At 39.9% G+C, this 10,000-nt stretch overlaps 1 long non-coding RNA gene across 4 annotated transcripts in view; it reads right to left on the bottom strand.

Moving 5' to 3' along the window:
- Positions 1-3,081: 3,081 nt before the first annotated feature.
- The window catches only part of LOC144969263 (uncharacterized), a 17,756-nt gene continuing 10,837 nt past the window's right edge, over positions 3,082-10,000 (bottom strand). For 3 of the 4 annotated variants that reach the window (XR_013644744.1, XR_013644741.1, XR_013644743.1), the window contains exons 2-3: positions 4,249-4,361; positions 3,569-3,721 (exon numbers count right to left, since the gene is read on the bottom strand). This is a non-coding gene — a long non-coding RNA (uncharacterized LOC144969263). Of the gene's footprint in view, positions 3,324-3,568; positions 3,722-4,248; positions 4,362-10,000 lie in introns of those variants that run through there. The other variant, XR_013644742.1, reaches the window with a different exon arrangement.

A 10,000-nucleotide genomic window follows, 5' to 3' on the forward strand; every position in this document is an offset into this window, starting at 1 on the left:
AAATGGAGGAAATTTTTCAGCGAATATTTCAAGACCCATCTATGCGACGATAACGTATAAATTTGAATTTCATTAAAATATTCTGAGATGCAATCCAAAATGCGTCTCGCAATAATTTCTGTCACCACTTGGAGGAATTTCAAAAGTTGAAAGTGTAATTACAACATATTGTACTTGCAGTTAAAAAAGGTAGCGGTAGGGATGATGATGCAGTGGTGGTTGTAGTAGGGTCGTGATAAGGATGATGATATTGATATGGCGGTTGTAGTTGTAGAGGTGTTGGGAATGATCGTGTGGTGGTGGTTGTAATAGTTGTGGAAGGGATCATGTGGTGGTAGTATTAGTAGTGATAGTTGGGATGATGTGGTGGCGAAGGATGTAGTTGTATTGGTAATAGGAATGATGATGTGGTGGTGGTTGTTGTAGTAGTGGTTGTAGTTTGTTTGTTTGTTGCTTTAGGTCTCTTCCAACACAATTGAGGTTATATGAGAGACCGCTGAAACAAAAAAACAAGCAATCTAACAAAAATAGTACAAATGTAAATCAAAATCATAACCTAAAGATATCATAAGCTAAATTATAAATAACCAAGAGCAAACAGGCAGAAGATTTACAGAAAAAAAAATATCCCCTGTCAAAAATACAATCACAAACCAAAGAAGCAGGTAAGGCTAGTAAAGAGAAGAAGAAACGACATCACTATCGGATCGTACACTCATGCGAACATCATAGGTATATGATTCAAGGGTGATGCTCCCATCCAACCACCCGCGTAGTGGTTGTAGGGATCAGTGATGATAATGATAATTTGTAAAAAAAGGAGCAAAATCTCTCGGCCCGTCTGTCAAGCCCAAATCTAATGCAAAAAATAACACAGCTATTCATTGTTACTTAATATTACGTAATATATTACTAACTTCTAAAACACGTCTATTCTGATCACAGGATATTACTGACTTTTTGTAAATATAATTTTTAAAATTGTCATTTCCAATTAAAAATTTTAGAGCTCTATAATGCTTCCCACTATATCAAGAGATTATAATAAACTTTTGGCCAAAAGGAGGTATTTTTTTATACTACAAACACGGCTAGTGTGTGTGTATTACTGCAACCTTGTGGTTATGCAGCTTATGATAAGAATCTTTAATCAATTGCAAAACATATTCCATCAAATGAGCGAATCTAAATCAAGCCTTTAAAAAAATTATTACTTAAATCGATCGGCCAAACTTACTGTTGTATTTTCTCTCTATTACAAAGTGATATCTATAAACATAATAATGTGAAGTTAGAAGGTAAGCTGAGAAATAAAATATGGAAAAGAAAGAAAGAAAAAGAGTGAGAGATAGATAGATAGATAGATAGATAGATAGATAGATAGATAGATAGATAGATAGATAGATAGATAGATAGAAAGATAGATAGATAGATAGACAAAGAGAGAGAGAGAGAGAGAGAGAGAGAGAGAGGAGAGAGAGAGAGAGAGAGAGAGAGAGAAGAGAGAGAGAGAGAGCGAGACCACTCTGATTTTTGTTTTAATTGGTAATTAGAGATAAGTTATAATGAATTCAATTGAATTCAGAACAAACAAACAAACAAACAAACAAAAAAAGGAGTACAAAGCTGAATGGTACAAAAATATTGACACCCATTTGCTCCATCCCCTTCCCTTTTGATCATCTTTTCATCCAAGGCCGTCATGGGTTAGTACCACTATTCACATTTGGCAACAGTGTGTCTAGACTAATGTCATGGGCATGGGAATGTCATCAAAAATCATGCAGCTGAGCAGAGGTGTCAAAAAATGACAAAAGACATATTGGTGATTTTTCAGCTAAATTACCTCTTAGCCGAAAATGTTTGACACGGCAAAAACAGTTGAAAATTTCAGAAAAATCCTAAAATCGCGGAATTTCGCGGAAGATTATCATCACTGAGTGATGATGGTGTGATGGTAGTTATAGTAATGGCTGTAGCTGTAGTGGTGGTGATGGTCGGGATGATGATGTGGTGGTAGTTGTAGGGATGGTGGTGGTGGTGGTAGGGATGATGATGGGGTTGGTTGTAGTATTAATGGTGATAGGTAGGAATGATGATGTGGTAGTAGTTGTAGTAGTGATGGTGGTGGTGATAGAGATGATGATGTGGTGGTGGTTGTAGTAGTAATGGTGATAGGGATGTTGATGTAGTGGTTGTGGTGACTCTTTTTAAAAGGCGGAATTCCGCCTTTAGGCGGAAGATTCTCAGCCCTGATAGCCTTCACTGTCTCATTCACGAGGGCAGGCGATTCTCCGGATAAAGTGAGGATGGATAAATGTAAAAAGAAAAAAGATTAAAAGTACAAAATTGTATGCAATAGCATTCAATTCAGACCTGCCAGCTAACAAAACAATAAAAAGCATTTTATTTTTTATTGACAATTTAAAGACAAAAATCTGCATATAAACCCATAATGCACGAGTTGTGTTTGTCACTCTAAAATACTTGAATGAACTAAAATGCAACAGGCGCTCATCAAATTCAAGGGTTTAATGAATGACTGCAGAATTCCCAAAAAACGTCGCTTCATTGTCTTTGTAACATTTTCATGGCATACAAAAACGCAATAGAGTGGTCACCATTTATAATTAGTCCTCAGAAATCAAGCACTTATAACTGCATCGTACTCATAGTCAAATTCAAATTATATTTTGAAAAGTCTATGGACAACCATCAAATCTTAAAATTCCTTATCTGGAACAAAAAAAAAAAACAAAGACAAAAAAAAAAAAAAGACAAAAAAATACCCCACCTAGATCTGCTTATATTGTCTTACAGGACTTAATAGCGCTTGCAACACTATAAAAAGGATGATGATATGGTGACTGATTCAATAAATAGGGAACAGTAGATTTCACGAGCACCTCAAAGATGTACCAATTTTGACATTACCTCAAAGTCTCACCGAGACACAAGCAAAGGATCCTGCTAAAACATTTACATAATGCAATAATATTCAAAACCTATAACTATAACAGTACATAACAGAGAGATGATTTACAGTATAAAAAAATCATCGCAAGAAGAAAGGTACTGTATTTGACTGTCTGCCTCCCAACTAAAGACCCCGCAAGGACCAGGAAAAATATGAGCAATCTTAATCCATAACAAAGACAGGGAGCAACATGGAAAGGGAAAACAAATATAAGGGATAGAAGAATGTGAACTCTCTGCCCAGAACCCTTCCAAGAAATTTTTTTTTTTAATAAAAAAAATTACAAATTCTGGAACAGTCAATTTTGTCACAAGCTGGTCATCATCTCTCCATCTCAGTGCGCCACCTTGAATGTATCGTAATAAAATATGAGTTGGAATGGCTGTTGTCCTTTAAACATTTGGTCCTGGTGTCAATAGTGCATTTACCTAACTAATCTATTACTATATATTACACTCAATAGATGGAGGGGGGAGGGACAATTAAGTACTGAAAATATAAAGTAACAAGAAAAGAAAAAATATTACATATTTTTTAAAAAATTGAGTCTAATTGCGACTAAAATAGAATTTGCGATGAATTGCTGTCAAGTGTAAAATTTTCCGCAGCGAAAAACTGCAGGGACAAAATGTCGATGGAAAATAACTATAAAATGAATGAGTCTTACAAATTTATCACATGGGTGATTTTCATGGTGGTGATTAGCCCCTGTAACCCTCAGAAGCCAGTATTAATTTCAGAGTCCTGCATGGTAAGAAAAACTTTTTATTACAAAATAATAAAATTATCCACAACATAGTATGATAAAATATTAATAGCGTTGTCACTTGCATAACTCAATTGTGAAGGATTTCAACATGCAGATTATAGAGCAATTGAAAATAAATCTTAATAAGATATTCAATAATAATACTAATCCAGCGCAATCAGATACAATGAACAAATCAAGTCTTTCACTTTTTAAAACTGTTCTGGTAATAGTTGAACTATTGTCTTGCTGCATTACATCGTGCAGCCCGCCCACTGAAGACTGTAAATGAGCTGCAGATAGGCACACATTGCCTCTTCCTCTGGATGTTTTAAAATTCAGAATTAGTTTGATTGCTTTATTAAAATTGTCTTGGCAATCAAGATAGAAAAGCTGATGGAGATAATTTACTTCCGAGTTATTCTGAAATATTATAACCTTGTGCATATAATATTTTCATTTTTTTTTAAATATGTAAAAGTAAAAAAACACCTCCTGCCCCCGTCCAAAAACAACCTCCTACCTCTGGTTAGGGCGAACTCCTTTGCTTGAGGTCAATCGCTTTTTGCCCTGCTTGCATTCATAGACACAAAAGTCATAAATTAGCCAACTTTCCTCAGGGTGATATGATGGAAGCTGAAAAACACGTGTAATAGAATGACCATTCTATCTAATGTTATTTGATTTTGTACTCTATTACTCTTTACTACTTGTCGCTACCATCACTATTTAATTGTATGCAAGACTGTGTGCCTCTGTGGTTGATATCAACATTCCTTTACTCGTGTGTGTTACTATGACCAATAGTACACTGTGTGTTGTGTGTTAAGCCCTTACACAGGTAGTCTCTCGATGTAGTACTATTTTTATCTGCGGCTGGGTGTGACTTCTGGCCTGATACTATATTTTTGTGTGCTTTCTTTCATCACTTCACATCGTTATAACTTCATTTTAACAACTATGATCATTTACAAATTTATATCACTAATTCTGGCAAATCATAGCTGTCTAGCCACCTACCTTGAGTCATCTAAATCTACTTTGTTCTTCTGTATACTTAATAATTGCTACTTAAAAATTTCATACAGGCATAACGATTAACGCCTTTGATTACTAATTACGAGCTAAGCATTTACTCTTTAACTCTGCAATTTACTATGATTGATTCGGTAGCATAACTCTTTAGTTTAGACTTATTCGTTCCTTCATACATGTCCCATGTTATTTGCATTAATTTGTCTAAATCATGAAGATGCACACAACTCGATCGAGTTTACTCACTTCAGTCTACGCATCACTTTACCTGGACCAGTAGAAAACGGTAAGGGCTGCCTGAAGCCGGTGATCGTAAAATACTAACGAAAGAGTGAAAATGGAAAGGCTTCGTATGGGAACAAAACAAACAATGGACGTTTCGGGTACAAACCCTTCGTCAGCACAACAATACACAAATAAACGTGGAAAACAAATAAAATATAATGAAAAATAACTTGTATCGTCTGTACTCAATGGTGGTTGCAGTATGAATAAGATATGAAGTGAATAGAAAAGTGCCAGAAGACAATAGAGAATAAAAATTTTTTTTTCGCGGCGGTGGTGGGGTTTGAACCTGCGACCTTATTGGTACGACAACTCCGCCTGGCAGGTGAGAGCGTGGCTCTACCGTGTGAGCTATCCACGAACACAAAAATATTCGTTTCAAACCCAAAGTCATTACTAGATCCCTCTCTCACCCACTTCTTGAGACCGCCGATTCGTTCGTACACCACCATCGCGAATAATTTTGACCAGCAGTTAAGCTTAATAGCCAATATTCTCAACACAAACATATAACATAGAAACGATTGAGACATTGAGTATGCTCCGGTGTATGGGGTGAATTTTTAATTCAGAAAAGTGAGTGGAGCAGGCACTTATGTTGGTAACAACAAGATATGAAGTGAATAGAAAAGTGCCAGAAGACAATAGAGAATAAAAATTTTTTTTTTCGCGGCGGTGGTGGGGTTTGAACCTGCGACCTTATTGGTACGACAACTCCGCCTGGCAGGTGAGAGCGTGGCTCTACCGTGTGAGCTATCCACGAACACAAAAATATTCGTTTCAAACCCAAAGTCATTACTGTAGGACTAACAGAAAATAATTTCAAAACAAGATACAACCTCCACACCTCAACATTTAGAAACACTAACAAAAAAACATCCACAAAACTCAGCGAACATATTTGGAAATTAAAAGACAACAAAATAGACCACAACATTTCATGGAAAATTTTATCTAAAGCAACAGGATACACACCAACATCAAAACAATGTAGCTTATGCCTGGAAGAAAAATATACCAATATCAAACAACCTCATGAAGCCACACTCAACATGAAAAATGAGATCTACGGAAAGTGTCCCCATCGGCGCAAATTCCTCTTAATTAACTTCAAACCGGAACCACTTCAAGAAACAACAACAGTCAACAAAACAACTCAGTCCTGAAGATGGCAAATTAAGCCTGAAACATCGATGTAGACTGCCCCAAACATTGTGGTAAATATTTTAAATAATAATTCGCTCCATTACTACATGTCGAGCACTTTTCGTACCATATTTGTATCAAACACGATTCAATAGATAGCTAGATAGATAGATAGATATATATATATAGATAGATAGATAGATAGATAGATAGATAGATAGATAGATAGATAGATAGATAGATAGATAGATAGATAGATAGATAGATAGATAGATAGATAGGTAGGTAGGTAGGTAGAGTTGTAATTTTAGTAGTATGAACAGTAGTAGTAGTAGTAGTAGTAGTAGTAGTAGTAGTAGTAGTAGTAGTAGTAGTGGTAGTAGTAGTAGTAGTAGTAGTAGTAGTAGTAGTAGTAGTAGTAGTAGTAGTAGTAGTAGTAGCAGCAGCAGCAAGTAGTAGTAGTAGTAGTAGTAGTAGTAGTAGTAGTAGTAGTAGTAGTAGTAGTAGTAGTAGTAGTAGTAGTAGTAAGTAGTAGTAGTAGTATAAGTAGTAGAAGTAGTAGTAGTAGCAGCAGCAGTAGCTGTAGTGGCAGAAGTGAGAGCAGCAGTGGTGATGAATATGGGTGACGTTGACATCTAGTGGTGGTCAATCCTGGTGTTGAGTCCGCGTGGAGTCAGCGTTCCCAACAACTTGATCAGGTGAGTTTCCCTACGTCGACGGGCGGAAGTGTCCGAATGGCAAAAACTGAGCACACACACACGTACACACTGTACATCGCAGTGGTCTGGCAGATTGAAGTGTCTGGCCACTGCTGTGTCTGCACAGTTCGATATGTCACGCAAGTGCTGCACGAATCTGTCACCCAGCCTCTTTCCGGTCTCACCAACGTAAGCAATCCCACACAGGGAGCACGTAATCGCATAGACTAGATTACGGTCAGTGCAAGTAAACGGCCGCCTGATGTCCCAAATCTTGTCTGGAAAGCTGACTCTGTCATACTCCCACAGGTGCCCACAAGTCTTGCATCGGGTCGCATACACGATCTGGCTTTAGGTCCATCCCTAGGTATGGGTTCCAGGCGGCTTCTGACAAGGAGATCCCTCAGGTTACGATCCCGTCGATATGCTACCAACGGGGGTTCTGAGAAAACTCTGTGGGTGTCTTCGCCCGCCTGGAGGATCCCATAGTTCTGCAATAGGATGTTCCTCACTTGATCGGCATGGGGTGATGCGTGAGGACTAAAATGGGACGCTGGGTCTCCTGCTTCCTGGCATTGCGAGGCCTCATTGCTGCTTCTCTCGACACGAGGCTGGCTTTCCGGACAGCCTTAAGCAAAACCCTTTCGGGATATTCCCGTGCCCTAAAAAAATCGAGCATGCGATCACGTTGAAGCGCAAATTCATCATCTTCCAGACAGAGTCTCCGCAAGCGGAGTATCTGACTGAATGGGATGGAGTCTTTGCACTTCACCGGATGGGATGGCCGATAGAGCAGGTAGCTGTGACTGTCCGTTTCCTTGTAGTGTACAGTGGTCCGTACTCCCGTGCTGGTCAATACAGCCTTGATGTCCAAAAAGTTCACCTCAGAGGTTGAAATCTCATAAGTGTACTCTATGGACGGGTGGAAGGAGTCCATCGCTAGGATGAACCCCTTCAACTGGCTGTGGGTCAATGACGTAATGCCGAAACAGTCGTCAATGTACCTTTTGAACAGCTCGGGGGCAGGTCCACTGTACTGATGGAAGAAGGTTTCCTCAAGGTAGCCCATGAAGAGGTTAGCATATGAGGGACCCATCTTGGTGCCCATCGCAACACCTGAGATCTGATGGAAAAATACATCATTGAACTCAAAAGTGTTGAGTGTGAGCACAAGTTCGGTGAGCCTCACAATGCTGTTGCTGGAAATCCCTGGTAATGGATGACGGTCGACGAAATGCCTGATGGCACGCAGTCCGTCAGGATGCGGTATGGATGTGTACAGTGCCTTCACATCCATAGTGAAAATCAGCCGTGGACGTTCATCCTGGAATCGAATTTCGTCAATGACACCAAGAGCATGGTTAGTGTCCTTGATGTACGATGGCAGGGTGGGAACTATACGTTGAAATACCGCATCGAGGAACTGCGATACCTTCTCAGTGGGGCACGAGATAGCCGACACAATCGGCCTTCCGGGTGGAGTGTCAGACAATTCCCGTATCTTGTGTATCTTGTATCTTGTGTTACCTAGTACTTTACGTAGGTATAGTGTTTATTTCTGTTTTATTTGTACTGCTATATGTTGCATTTGTAAAATATACTTTTCAGTTTATCAATTTAGTTTTATCCAACATTGCACTGTCATCACCTTTTCATTACTCTCATATTTATATATTTATTTACACTCTTCTCCCCTACCAGTCTACCTCTTTTAGCACACTACCCCCCCCCCCCCCCCCTCCTTACCATTTACATCTCAGCATTATTTTTCACCACACCCACGTTTTCAACCACTACCTCTCTCTTAACACACCTCTGAGTCTATCCCCCCCTTCCTTTCTCTCATTCATTCGCCTCTCCAGTTTACCTATACTTATTGATTACCTTACTCATCCTTTTAGCCTTTCGCCCTCTTTCCCTATTTTCACCATGCCTCATACATCTCCCAAGCAACTCTTGCGCTCTTCCTTACGGGACATTCGTACGTTTCTTTCCTCGTTCCCCATCCACCTATCTCAAGTAGGCTACACTCTCGCCCACGCCACCCTCTATAAAACTCGAGCTAGCAGCCACTTGAATTTCTTATTGTACTGCCTTAGGAAACGCACGGCCCCTAAAGGATTCGTTTCACATTTCCACCCTTCTTTAGGCTCTCTAACCTCATCCCAGTTCTCCCAGTTTCTGGAATTAGAATCCAAGTGTGCTATGCAACGACTTAGACTTACTACAGACATCCTTCGCAAACAGATATCCAAATTAACACACACCATCGACACATCCTCCACATGCTTGAGGCATCGTACTAATCATAATCATTTACTTTACAAAGCCATTAGGCTATTCATACATTTATGTAATCAACATTACCATGCATGCTTAAATTATATCAAAACCAGTAAATTAGATGCTCTCTTTCCAAACAGAATTACACATCTTGACGATAACCTCCCTTCTCATTCGGCAACACTCCCATCGGTGGATTCACCCATTGAACCTTCCTCTGGCCCCACTGCTCTTAATGGCACCCATAACCAGCCAGTCACCATTGGTGGTTTGGGAGTCCCTCCAACAGCCGGGGACCAGTCTGGAAGCGATCAATTCACCCCACCCACCAGCGAACCCACCCACGTGATGGATAATGTTGGAGCTATCCCCCCCAGTAGGAACCACAACAACCACCGGCTGGTGGTTTCTGTCCCCCCGACCATCCAGTTGAGCAGTGCAGAGGAATCGGTCTTGAGGAAAGGTCTCAAGTTCATCCCACTGCGAAGAACGTCCGACCAGTCCCGCATTGAGTCGGATGTACGTCGCTTCATGCGTATTTTACGCTTGAAGTATCACTTCAAAGACGATGAACGTGACCATGACTATGACCGTGACCCTGAGGATCCGTTTGCCGCTTTCTCACGACGTAAAAGAAACTGGACTCCTAGTCCTGGCAAGTCCCCTACACTCGACCTGTTTATCCAGACTTGTCTTAGACAGATAGAGGCACTACGACCCACACCTATCAAGAGGTCTAACCTCACCCGTCTTGAATGGGCTGCCGTACGTTCATTTAGATCACGTCGTGATATAGTGATCATAGCGGCTGATAAAGGAGGGGCCGTA

The sequence above is a fragment of the Berghia stephanieae genome, chromosome 1 (assembly GCF_034508935.2).
Source record: "Berghia stephanieae isolate SIO BIC M18660-M18661 chromosome 1, UCSD_Bste_1.3, whole genome shotgun sequence".
NCBI classification, from domain to species: domain Eukaryota; kingdom Metazoa; phylum Mollusca; class Gastropoda; order Nudibranchia; family Aeolidiidae; genus Berghia; species Berghia stephanieae.